Consider the following 13,866-nt stretch of genomic DNA (forward strand, 5'->3'; position numbering starts at 1 on the left):
TGGTGAAAGGTGGGAGTCCAGTTTCAGTCTTCTACAAGTTGCCAGCCAATTCTCCCAGCACCATTTGTTTCCCCCAATTTATATTTTTGATGGGCTTATCAAAGATAATGACGATAAGTGTCTGGGTTCATCTCTTGGTTCTCAATTCTGTTCCATACATCTACCCCTCTATTTTTGTTACAATACCATGTTGTTTTCATTACTATAGATTTATAGTATAGTTTGAAGTCAAGTAGCATGATTCCTCCTGATTTGTTTTTATTTCTGAGTAATGTTTTGGCTATTCAAGGGTTTTTCTAGTTTCATAGGAAGAGAAGTACTATTTTCCACAGATCTTTAAAGTATGATGGTGGTGCTTTGATAGGGATTGCATTAAATTTGTAAACTGCTTTGGGTAATACGGACATTTTAACAATGTTGATTCTTCCCAGCCATGAGCATGATACGCTTTTCCATTTGTTAATGTCTTCAGCTATTTCTTGTCTTCATAATTATCTTTATAGAGACCTTTCACATCCTTTGTTAGGTAAATTCCCAAATATTTCATCTTCTTTGGCACAACTGTAAAGAGAATAGAGTTCTTAACTGTTTTTTTGGCTTTACTATTATTGGTATATATAAAAGCTACTGATTTGTGAGTATTGATTTTGTATCCTGAGACACTGCTGTATTCCTTGATCAATTCTAAGAGTTTTGTAGTTGAGTCCTTGAAGTTTAAAGGTATAAAATCATATCATCTGCGAAGAGTGAAAATTTGATCTCCTCTGACCCTATTTGTATACCCTTGTTTGCCTTCTCTTGCCTGATTGAAATGGCTAAGACTTCCATTACAATGTTAAATAGCAGTGAAGACAATGGGCAACCTTGCCTGGTACCTGATCTGAGTGTGGAAATGATTTCAATTTTACTCTATTCAATATGATATTGGCTGTGGGTTTGCTATAGATGGCCTCTATCAGTTAAAGAGAAGTCCCTTCTTTACCTATTTTCTTAAATGTTCTGAGCATGAAAGGATGCTGGATATTTTCAGAAGCTTTTTCTGCATCGATTAAGAGAATCACATGGTTTCTGTTTTTTAGTTTTTTTTATGTGATGTATTATATGTATAGATTTATATATATTGAACCAACCTTGATACCCTGGGATTAAACCCACTTTTTCATGTTGTTTAATTCATTTGATGTGTTGCTGGATTCTGTTTGCTAGGATCTTATTGAATATTTTTGTATCCAAGTTCATTAAAGATATTTGTCTATAATTTTCTTTTCTGCTTGGGTCTTTTCCTGGTTTCGGGATCAGGGTGATATTTGTTTCATACAATGTGTTGGGAAGTATTACTTCTTTTTCAATGTTTTGGAAAAGGTTAAGTAATATAAGTACTAGTTCCTCTTTAAAAGTTTGGTAGAAGAAAGACTCAGCAAGATGGTGGCTGAGTAACAGCTTCCTTGCAACTGGGCACGGTGAGTCTGGGGAGATAAGACTCCAAGCATCTCTGTCTGGTGGGATCTGCCCATAAACATCCCTTTGAAGACACAGGGAGTCAGCTAGAGACTTCTGGACCTGAGGAGGAGGACAAAAGCAGTGGAAAACTGGCAAGTGGTTGTGTGTGTTCATTCAGTCTAATCCTGCTGGCAGCTGTAAATACAGCAGCAGTGAGATTGCAAACTGGAAAGGCCTTACCTGTGAGCTGCGTTGTTATTTTTGGACTTGGCACACAGTTGAACTACCTTGGGAGAACTTGGGCAAGAGTGCAGAGGACTTTAAGCATTGTCTAGGGCCCCAGACTGAGGTGCTGAGGCAGACGGAGTTAATAGTGTTCAGCTGTGGGCCACGGAGGCATTGTGGGAGAAGTGCCCCGGCAAGTTCTGCCCTCAGGGTTTCAGAGCAAGGATCAGGTGGGAGCGAATAATCTAGTGACTGAGCAGCGTAAAGGTGAGGACTGAGATGTCTTGCAGTGTTAGCCCTCAGGAGCATAAGTGAGACCAGTTTTGGCACACTGGTTAAGTGGATAGCCACTTCAGGAGTGATCCAAGCAACAAGTACTTTCCTGGGAAAGCTTCTGCTTAGCCAAGTTTAGCAGTTTAAAGTGCCTTTTAAGAAGGCTGAGGAGAGATTTAGGTTCTCCACCATGCGGGGTTTGAGAAATCAGCAGAGGCCTCCACTCTCCATCTCATACAGGCATATCAGCATTGTGATTAACATCTCATTCCCCAGAAGATCACCTGTTGCCCAGACAATATTCAGCAAGATATATATACTGCTTTGTTTTTTTGATTTTTGTTTTTTTTTTCGGGGGAGGGTTGTTGTTGTTTTTATTTTTTAATTTCAACATTTTCCCTATAGATTTTTCTTTTCTTTTTTTCTTTTCTTCATTTTTTCTAGTTTAAATATAATTTCCCATTGTTGCCCTTTTCAACAATTAGAAGTTCATTGTTGCTAGTGTTTCTATTCCTATTATTTGGTCCCCCCCCCAATTTTATCCTGTAAAGTTTTCTGTTTGCTTGTTTTGGTTTGATTTATAGCATTTTTGTCTTTCTTCTCTACTTGATGGAGGTAAGGTACTGTGCCCAAACAGGCTAGCAAAGAGCTGCTGACCTCAAGGGAACCACTCAACCAGGCATCCAGAGAGGTTGGGGGGTTTTAAGGTTGGGTCAAAGTATCCTACTGCACACCTATATTCTCTGTCTCCCTCTTTCTGTGATCCTCTTGTTTTTGTCAATATTCCCTTTTACCCACCCCCTTTCCTTTCTCTTCTTTCTTTCTTTCTTCCATTCTTGCTGTTCAACCTTCTCATTCTTCTGGTCCTCTACCAAAAGGACTCATCGAAATCCTAGTCCAGAGGCACGGCAACTTAAAGAGCACAGAAAGTGAAAGGAAAATTAGGGCAAGGAAACAGATGAAAGAAATCACTCATGAGAAAGAATCAGCAGAAAAATCCTGGCAACATGGAAAACCAGTTCAGAGCAACCCCCCCCCCCCAAGTGACTGTGAGGTAACTACTGCAGAGAATTCCACCTATAAAGAAATGTTAGAAATGTCAGAAAGGGAATTTAGAATAAAGATGATAAAAATAATGAAGGAAATGATGGAAATAATGAAGGAAACAGCTGATAAAGTGAAAATAACCAAAAGGAAATCCAAAACAGAATCAAATAAGAGATGAATGATATGAAGAATATAGAAAGGATATAGCAGAGCTGAAGGAACTAAAGCAATTAGAGAACTTAAAGATGCAATAGGAAGTATCAACAGCAGATTAGATCATGCAGAAGAAAGAATATCAGAGGTAGAGGGCAAAGTTCTTGAGATAATTCAGATAGTTAAAGAGGTAGAAAAGAAGAGAGAGAAAACAAAACATTCACTGACAGAATTATGATACTTTATGAAGTGTTCAAACATACGAGTTATAGGTATCCCAGAAGGGGAAGAAGAATGCCCCAGAGGAATGGAAGCCATACTAGAGAACATTATAAATGAAAATTTCCCAAATATCACCAAAGAATATGACACACTCCTTTCAGAATGATATCAGACCCCAGGTCACCTCAACCCTAACAGAGCTTCTCTAAGACACATTGTGATGAACCTGTCCAAAGTCAAGACAAAAGAAAAGATACTTCAAGCTGCCAGGAGTAAGCACCAGTTGATGTACAGGGGCAAATCCATTAGGGTGACTGCAGACTTGTCTAATAAAACATTCCAAGCAAGAAGACAATGGTCATCTATCTTTAATCTACTTAAACAGAATAATTTTCAGTCCAGAATTCTATATCCTACTAAGCTAAGCTTTAAAAATGATGGAGAAATTAAATCATTTACCGATATACAAACACTGAGGAAATAGTTTTATCTGTTCTAGACACTGACCATCATAATGGATCAACAGCAAAGTAAGAACTCAGCAATTAAGGTACAGAACCTAACTTCCACACTGATGCAAAAGATAAAAGTAAGCAATTGACTCTCACAAAATAAGACAAATAGAACACTACTATACTTATCAATTATCTCAATAAATGTTAATGGCTTGAATTCCCCACTGAAGGGACATAGATTGGCTGACTGGATTAAAAAACCCAAGCCATCCATTTGCTGTCTGCAGGAAACACACCTAGATTCAAAAGACAAATTAAAACTCCAAGTGAAGGGTTGGAAGACAATTTTTCAGGCAAATGGAATGCAAAAGAAAAGAGGAGTTGCAATCTTATTTTCAGATACACGTGTATTTAAGCAACTAAAGTCAAAAAAGACAAAGATGGTCACTTCATATTAGTCAAGGGAAAAATACAACAAGAAGATGTTTCAGTTCTAAATATTTATGCACCCAACTTAAATGCTCCCAGATTCTTGAAACAGACCTTACTCAGTCTGAGCAATATGATATCATATAGTACCATAATAACAGGGAACTTTAACACTCCTCTATGGAGCTGGCCATATCCTCTAAACAGAAATTAAGCAAAGATATAAGGGACCTAAATAAGACCCTAGAACAACTGTTCTTGATAGATACATATAGAACCCTCTATCCCAAAGATAAAGAATATACATTCTCGTCATCACCCCATGGAACATTCTCCAAAATGTGGAGAGAAGGGAACACTTTTTCACTGCTGGTTGGACTGCAAACTAATACAACCTTTTTGGAAGGAAGTATGGAAAAACCTCAAAGAACTCTAGCTAGAACTCCCATTTGATCCTGCAATCCCATTACTGGGCATCTACCTAGAAGGAAAAAAATCCTTGTACCATAAGGACAATTGCACTAGAATGTTTATTGCAGCTCAATTTACGATCACCAAAATGTGGAAACAGCCTAAATGCCCACCAACCCAGGAATGGATTAACAAACTGTGGTATGTGTACACCATGGAATACTATCCAGCCATTAAAAAAATGGAGACTTTGCATCCTTTGTACTAACCTGGATGGAAGTGGAACACATTATTCCTAGTAAAGCATCACAAGAATGGAGAAGCACGAATCCTATGTACTCAATTCTGATATAAGAACAATTAAGGACATGGTGGGAGTAGGAGACAGAGAGCAGATAGAGAAAGAAGGAGGGAGGAGTGGGGAAAGGAAGAACAGAGAGAGGGAAGAAGGGAGGAGGGTGGGACCTTTGTGTGTGCCACACCTTTTGGGGGCCAGACAGGATTGTAAGAGGGACTTTACCTAACAAATGCAATCAGTGTAACCTGGTTTCTTGTACCCTCAATGAATTCCCACCAATAAAAAAGAATAATTAAAAAAAAGTTTGGTAGAATTCTGATGGGAAGCCATCTGGTCCTGGACTCTTACTTTTGGGAGATTTTGTATAGTAGATTCTATTTCAGTACTTGATATAGATCTGTTCAGCATTTTCAATTCTTTTTGATTAAATCTAGGAAGTTGGCGTGCTTCCAAGTATTGTTCAATTTCTTTCATATTTTCATATTTCTGAGAATAGAGTTTTTTGCATATTCATTAAGGATTCTTTGAATTTCTGAGGTGTGTGTTGTTATTTTACCTTTGTCATTTCTAAATGATGATTTTAGGGACTTTAATTTTATATTTTTGGTTAGGGTGGCCAGTGGTTTATCAATTTTGATGAATTTTTCAAAAAAAACTTTTTGATTCATTGATCTTTTGAATAATTCTTTTGTTTTTGATTTCATTTAATTCTGCTCTAATTTTTGTTATTTCGTTTCTTCTCCTGGGTTTGGGGTTCCTTTTCCAGTTGCTTAAGATGTTCCATTAAATTATTTACTTCCTCTCTTTCTGTTCTCCTGAGGAAGGCTTAAAATGCTATAAATTACACTCTTAGGACTGCCTTTGCAGTATCCCTCAGGTTCTGATAATTCGTGTCTTCATTATTGTTTTGTTCCAAAAATTTGGCAATTTCCTTCTCAATCTCATCTATGACCCAGCAATCATTCACCATAAGATTATTCAGTTTCTATGACTTTGTTGAGTATGCAGATACCTGTTATTTGTGAGTTCAACTTTTATTGTGTGATGATTTGAGAAAATACAAGGAATAATTTCTATACTTTAAATTTGCTGAGGTTAGCCTTGTGACCTAAGATGTGATCAATTTTGGAGGATGTTCCATAGGTTGATGAGAAGAATGTGTATTCAGTTTTGTTATGATGAAATGTTCTTTAGATGTGTATTAAATTCAATTGTTGTATCGTGAAGTTTAAGTCCAAAATTTCTTTGCTTAGTTTCTTACTGGAGAATCTATCCAACACTGGTAAAGGCATGTTAAAATCTCCGAGTATTATGGTGCTGGAAGATATTAAATTGCTCATGTCTTTTTTAGGGTCTCCCTTATAAATTGAGGAGCATTCTAGGAGGGTGCATAAATTTTAATAATTGATATTCTCATCATGTTGTGTGTTTCCCTTAACAAATATGAAGTGACAATCCTTGTCTTTCCTTACTTTTTTTGGTTTAAAGCCTAATGTATATGCAAATAAAATCACAACACCTGCTTTTTTTCTGGTTTCCATTTGCCTGGATTATGATGTCCATCCCTTCACCCTGAGTCTATATTTATCCTTTAAGGTAAGATGAGACTCTTCTATGCAGCAGATATCTGGCCTGAGTGTTTGTATCCAGTGAACTCATCTGTGCCTCTTAAGAGGACAATTTAAGCCATTCACATTAATTGAGAGTAGTAATAAGCCTGGTAATATTTTGGGTGTCAAGTTTTTTGAAAGGCTAGTGGACATTGTACATCTTTTCACCACTGTGGAAATTGGGTTTTGGTCAAGAATTTCTATGTGAGTTTACTTTGGTGGTAGAGCATTGTGCTGGATTATGGAGGATGGGTCTGAGAATATTCTGAAGAGCTGGTTTGGTTATGGCAAATTTCTTCAACGTGTGTATGTCATTAAAGCGTTTAATTTCTCTCTCATAAATGAAGGCCAATTTAGCTGGATACAGGATCATGGGCTGAAAGTTGTTTTGTTTTAGGATATTGATGATCAATTACCATCATCTTCTGATTTGAAAGAGACATCTGTAGTCAGTGTAATATCATTCCCCTTGTAGGTTATAATTTTCTTACATCAGGCTGGTTGCAGAGTTTTCTCCTTCATGTTAACATTGGCAAAGTTAATTGCAATGTGTCTAGGAGATGCTTTATTTGGACTGAGTTGTGCTGGGGTTGTTCTGAAACTGTCTGCTATCTGAATTTCAGTATATCTTGCCATTCTTTGGAAGTTCTCTATTATATCTTGGAGAAGAGCATCTGTGCCTTTAGGAACATTTCTCTTCTCCTTCAGGAATTCCTATAAGGTGAATGTTTGCTCTTTTGGAGTGGTCCCACAACTTTCTCAGGGAATGATCCATTTTTTTCTCTCTACTTTCCTGCATCTTTGAGTGTTTGGGAGTGTTGAAGAGCTTTGTCTTCAATGTCCTTTCTTCTGCCTGCTCCATTCTGTTACTGAGAGATTCTACTGTATTTCTCAGATCTTTGAGAGACTTACATCAGGCTGCAAGTTCTTGCCTCAATGTGTCAAAATCTTTAGTGATTTTGTCTTTGAAGTCATTGAATTCTTGAGAGAAGTTTTGAATTGTTCCTTGAATTTCTAATTCCATCTTCACGTCCATTCTGTTAATCTTATTTGCAATCCAAATTCTGAATTAGATTTCTGACATCTCAGCCATTTGATTATGAATGGGATCTTCTGTTGTGCCTCCTTTGTCATTCCTTTGGGGAATTGATCTACTCTGATTATTCATGTTGGCAGAGTTTTTCTGCTGATTCCGCCCCATGATTATTTTTCACTGTTTGGTTAGAGAAGCTGGTAAGGTGAAATTGAATTTAGGGCTCCTGGAGTTGTAGTTAACCAGTCCTTCACCAGAACTGGGACTGGTGATTGAGGCTTTTACAAAAGTCCCATTCAGTACTACAGACTGAAACTCTGGGGAACTGCTTGGTGTGGTGGTGCTAGATGGCTCTGACCTATATTTGGCTAGTCTCTGTCCAATCCTAGTGAATCAGTGGCTTTGGGCTGAAATCTTAGCTGTAGAGATGTATAAGCAATTAAGACACCCTGCACCCCTACAGGTGACAACTGGAAGAGGAGAATCCCTCACTCCAAGAACAACACAACCAGGTTACAACCTTGGTGGGTCCCAAGGTGATTGACCCAAGTCAAGAGTTCCAAACCAATAGTCCTGGTCTACACAAACACCGATCTGGTGGGAGAATTCAAAATGTCTTTAGCATCTAGGCAGTCGGGGTCCAGTGGCAGCTCAAGTGCAACTCAGTCCAGTGCTCTGTGGAGTCAGAAAGGTCCACCCAGCAAAATAGTTGAGGGGGGCTTGTGCCTCCTTCCCCATCTTGCACCTCTGTCACACCCAGGCACTGGTAGCCCAGTCCCCTCCAATGAGCAAATGCACTAGGGATTTGTGCCTGCCAGATTCTGAGGGAAGGCAATGCCTTGTTAGCCAAGCGACCACACTCTGCCACCAGCTGGCTGGGGGAGTTGAAGTCTGATTACCTCAGTTGCTCAATGGAAACTGGGGAGAGTTCCACTTGAGCTTGTTCCCAACCAGAGGTTAACAAAGCAGCAAATGATTTTTATGCTCACAGACCATGCCTCTGCCCCTGCCGCTTTGCTTCTCTGGTATCCATGAAATGCGAGATCTAGCTTTCATGCAGTCCACAGAACTGGGGAGGTGTCTCTCTGAAATGTGAACCTGGTGGGATCATTCTATTAATGCTACTGCTGGGTGGGAGGTGTCTCCACTCAGGTTTCCATGCCTCAGCAGTTCCTGAGCCTCCCCCCATCGTATGGAGACCCAAGCCTCTGCCCACTGCTGAGTTGCTCTTTCTCAGAGCCAAGCCAGACACCTTCTTCCCTGTGCCTTTCTGCACTGTTATTGGATTCACAGTTACAGTGTAGCTGTGCTACCTCTGACCATGCAATGCCCATTCTTAACAAAGAACTGTGAATGTTCTGATCTCTGCAGGTGCTGGGCTTCTAGACCTCCAGGCCAGGGGGAAGGGTGGACTTGGAGTTTAAAGTGGCTGGGATAATATTTGTTCAATATTTATGCCATACAAGTGAATGCCCTGGCTGACAGCAGGGACTCTCTGGAGAAGGAGTCCCAGCTTCCATCAACTCGCTCCCATGGGGTGAGAGAAGAGGACCTCAGTTCATCACTCACTAGTAGAGCTCTCACAGCAAGCAAGCAAGCAACTCTCTTGGGGGAGGGGACAGACATGCGTCCTCTTTGGGGTGGGTTATGTATTGAAATTTGTTTCCTTGGAGTTGCAGCTTGCCTCAGCAGAATAAATGTGCAATTATCAATCTCTTCTCTCAGCTCGGCTTCCACCCTTCAGCTTTGTTGGGTCCTTTCTGGCCATTATCTCTCCCTCTGGACAGGAGCTTCTGTTGAAAGCTGGCCTCAGTTGGCTATCATCTCCCACTCCCCTTTGCTCTTGTTGCATGTAAAAATTGGAGTTAGGGAAAATAGCCAACCTGAGGTTTTAGTAGAACAAAAGGCACATTGAAACAAAATGAACAAACAAACAAAAAAAAAATCAGACACACAAACAGAAACGGACACACAAACATTCAAAAACAAAAACACACACACAGACAAAACTCAAATAGCCTGATGTAAGCACTCTCAGCAACCATAAGAGGAAGGGAATGGTTTGGTGCTCATAGCCCAGCAGCCAGTGCACCAGCCACACACACCAGAGCTGGTGGGCTCAAACCCAGCCCAGGGCCCGCCAATCAACAATGACAACCAGAACCCCCCAAACAGCTGGGTACTGTGGCAGGCACCTGCAGCCTCAGTCACCTGGGAGGCTGAGGCAAGAGAACCTCTCAGCTCAAGAAAGTTAGAGGTTGCTGTGAGCTGTGACACCACAGCACTCCACCGAGGGTGACATACTGAGACTTTGTCAAAAAAAAAAAAAAAGAAAAGGAAGCAGAGAAAATCAAACAAAAATACTAATATTTAAAAAAATTAACAATAACTCCTACAAGAAAGAAAAAGGGAAAAAAAGTAAAAAGAATGAGGAGAGAAAAAAAGGTAAAAAAATTATATATATATGACTATATATGCCATAGGGATTGACTTTAGTAGGAATATTTTTATGTTGCAATATACTTTCTGAACACCAGTGACACTCTGAGTTGTTCCCAGGCGTATACCTATCTCCCGACTTAAATGTTCTTGGTGTTTGCCTGATTATCCGCTTGGCACCTAGATCCTGCCGAACTGCTGATTCCACCCATCTCAAAAAATCTTCACAGGCAGGTTTCCCAAATTCTCCCTGCAACAGTTCCTGTGAAGTGTGAGATGTCCTGGGCCAGTTCTGAGTGTAGGACTACTGTCTGCAGGTGAAACTCAAATCGCTGCGCCTGGCCAGCTGGGAAAGGTGCCTGCGGCAACCACTATCTCCCAAATTCCAAAACAATGGCCTCTTGCTATCGGTATCTTTCCCATCTGAGTGTCTCTCCTGCAACCTAACAGCGGTGGTGCCACACTAGACGGCACCCCACTCTGGCCGTCTAATTCTGCTCAGGAGTCCACACTTCACCAGTCTTTCCACACACTACCTAGATTCCCCACGAACTGGGAACTGCAATCCTCCATGGTGGGGTTGGTTGCCACTGCTGCTGCCCTCCGCCACTGCAGCCATGGGGCAGAACCTTTTTCTGGCAGTCTCCACAGCTCCAGATTATACTCCACGTCCAGCAATCCGCCACCTCACTGCACACCTTGAACTGCCACTCTACACTAATATTCCATGCCAGGAATGATCTAGCCCAGGAGAGGGCTAGTTGTTCCAGGAAAGCTGAGCTAAATGTCCTTCCAGTCCGCCATCATGGTCCGCCTCTGTGGAGTGGTTTTAATATGTGTCCACCAATTTCTTTATACTTTTCCATTTCAGAGGTGTAACCCTATTACCCTCCTCCCTTGTGTGGGCTGGACTTAGTGAATAACCACTAATGAATAGAATATTGCTGAAATGATGGTGTATGACTTGCGATAGTAGGCCATAAAATGTATCATTGTTTCTCCTTGTTCTCTCTTTCAGATCATTCATTCTGGGCAAAGCCAGTTGCTACCTCATGAGGATACTCAAACAGTCTTACAGTGAGGCCTATGTGGTGAGAAACTGAGACTTTCAGCTAAGAGCCTTGTTAGCACCATTGTGGAAGAGGATACTCCAGTCCCAGTAGAGCCTACACAGAACTGTAGATAACTTGACAGAGATTTTCATTTGACCAAAACTTTAGTGAGGCTCCTCTGAGTCCTCTGCTTCACTAGGCCTCACTTCAGGCTTTCAGAAATATTGCTAAGTCTCACGTTCTGGGTAACTGACCACCCTTGTTAGTAAGTTAGGGATGTTTGAAATTCTACATCACTACATTCAATCATGGATTGAGAAGAGGCTGAGCTTCAGTCCTAGGGGTGATCAATTTCTTATTTGCAACTGAAAGCTTGTGATGTTTATCAAAGCCCATTCTCCCTAGTGGTCCCTGAAATCCACCTTTTACTCTCTCACCCCATGAATCTAACTGAAGCTATGATGATTTTCTTAGCCTCTCGGCTGTTGCTTCTGGAATTGGCAGATATGTTGGCATGAAAAATAATCCCCAATATAGACTTACTTCTTTATGTTTCCTTTTCCTCTTGAATCTTGGCTTCTTAATGCTTCATTGCCCTTGGTAGCCCTCCAATACTCAAAACAGATGCTTTTTAAAATTTGTCCAGCTTTTCTACTATTTCTCAATAGGAAGATTAGTCCCAGTGACCTATTTTAAGACTTATTAGTAAAGGTGGAATTCTTATTAGTAAAGGTGGAATTCTTCCAAAAATAAATTTTCTAAGAAATGTAAACTTGATCATATCACTCACACTTAAATCCCTTTAGTAGTGTAGCAAGATATTTTCAGCTGTAAAGAACAGTGAACTTGATGAAATATGGTGTAAATTACAGGTTTGTTAATCTCACGTGGCAAGAAATTGGTTTAATTCAGTAGGGCACTGATGTCCTCAGGGCTCAGGTTTGTTCTATAGTTCCACTCTGCCATCTTGAATATTTGGATGAGTATTTACCCTTATGGTGGCAAAATCATTACTGGAACTCTACACAGTCATTCCTCATATCTGGGTGGGATTAGTTCTAGGACCTCTTTGGATATCAAAATCCATGGATACTCAATTTCCTTATACAAAATGGTGTAGTATTTGCATATAACCTACACACATCCTCCTGTATACGCTCAATCATCTCTAAGTTACTTCAACCACTTAATACAATGCAATCACTATGTAATTATTATGCTGTATTTTATTTGCATTTTTTTATTGTTGTATTGATATTTTTTATTCCTTTTCTTCAAATATTTTTGATCCATGATTGGTAAAATCCATGAAAGCAGAATCTGTGGATATGGAGGACCACCTGTATCATCTATTTCTGAGTAACAAAATACCTCAAAATTTAGCACCTTAAAACAACAAACATTTATTATTTCACAGTTTCTGTAGGTAGGTCAGGAATTTAGGAACAGCTGTTATTACATGGTTCTGGCTCAAGATCCCTCATGAAATTGTAGTTAATATGTTAGTCAGGGCTACAGATGTCTGAAAGCTTGACTGGGACTGGAAGATTTACTTTAAAAACAGCTCATTCACATAGCTGCTCACAGAAGGCCTCAGTTCTTTGATGGCTACTGACAGGAGACCTCAGTTCCTCACTAAGTGGCCTTCTCTGTAAGGCTCTTTGAGTATCACCATGATATGACAGCGGGCTTCCCAAGAGTGACAAATCCAAGAGAGAGAATAAGGAGGAAGTTTCAATGTCTGGTCTTGGAAGTCATCCATATTAACTTTCATCACATTGTATTCAACAGAAGCAAGTCACTAAGTACAGACCACATTCAAGGGGAAGAGGAGAATTGAGCTCCCTCTTTTGTATTAAGTTATTTGTAGACATAATTTAAAACTACCAAAACCTCTAAATATAATGTTCCTACAGGACAGCATCCCAAGCAAGAAGATGGGTGGGAGATGCAAAAGAACAAAAAGGCATTGCTTCTCTAATTACTTTCTCTTTTATCAGAGGACAGTCTTTCCTAGAATGTGTTAGCAGACTTCCACTTATATTTCAGTGGCCCAAATTGGGTCAATGCCAATGCCTATTCCCAGACTAATCCTTGACAAAGCAGAATGGGATTACCATGTTTATGCCAATAATGATTCATCCTTTGGAGCTGGGAGATAAGCACTTGTCACTGGCTCAATACTCAATCAAATCAGGTTTCCATTAGCAAGGAAGGTGGTGGTTACTGGGTAGGCAAGAGTGACTGCAATAGATGGCTTCCCATTGCTTTTAGGATAAAAATCACAAAATTAAGATGGTTGTAAGGTCCCAAAGATCTGGTCCTTGGTTATCCTGCCTCATCAACAAAATTTAGACCTCTCTTCTGCCACATCTATTTTCTAGCAACACTGGACTTTTTGTGTTGTGCCAGCAATCTTCCCTCCTTAGGATCTTGGCATTTTTTTTTAATCAAATCATAGCTGTGTACATTAATGTAATCAATTGGCATTGATCTTGGCATTTTTGCAGTTGATTCAGATCTGTAGTGGATAAAGCTTTCTGGTCTTTAAGAACTTCAATGTCCTCATTTGCAAAAAGAGCTAACAATCGTACCTACTTCACTAAGATATTGCGAGGAGTGAATGAGTCATGTATGTTCAGCCCTCAGCAGTATCTGGCAAATAGTTAAGTGTTCAATAATTGGAAAGTATTGTTAAATCCAGACTGTCAGATTGTGAGCTTGTTTTGTTTCCCAGCTGATGTTCTTTCTCATGATTATATCTTATCCAAAAATAATT

Source organism: Nycticebus coucang, chromosome X (genome assembly GCF_027406575.1).
Source record: "Nycticebus coucang isolate mNycCou1 chromosome X, mNycCou1.pri, whole genome shotgun sequence".
NCBI classification, from domain to species: Eukaryota; Metazoa; Chordata; class Mammalia; order Primates; family Lorisidae; genus Nycticebus; species Nycticebus coucang.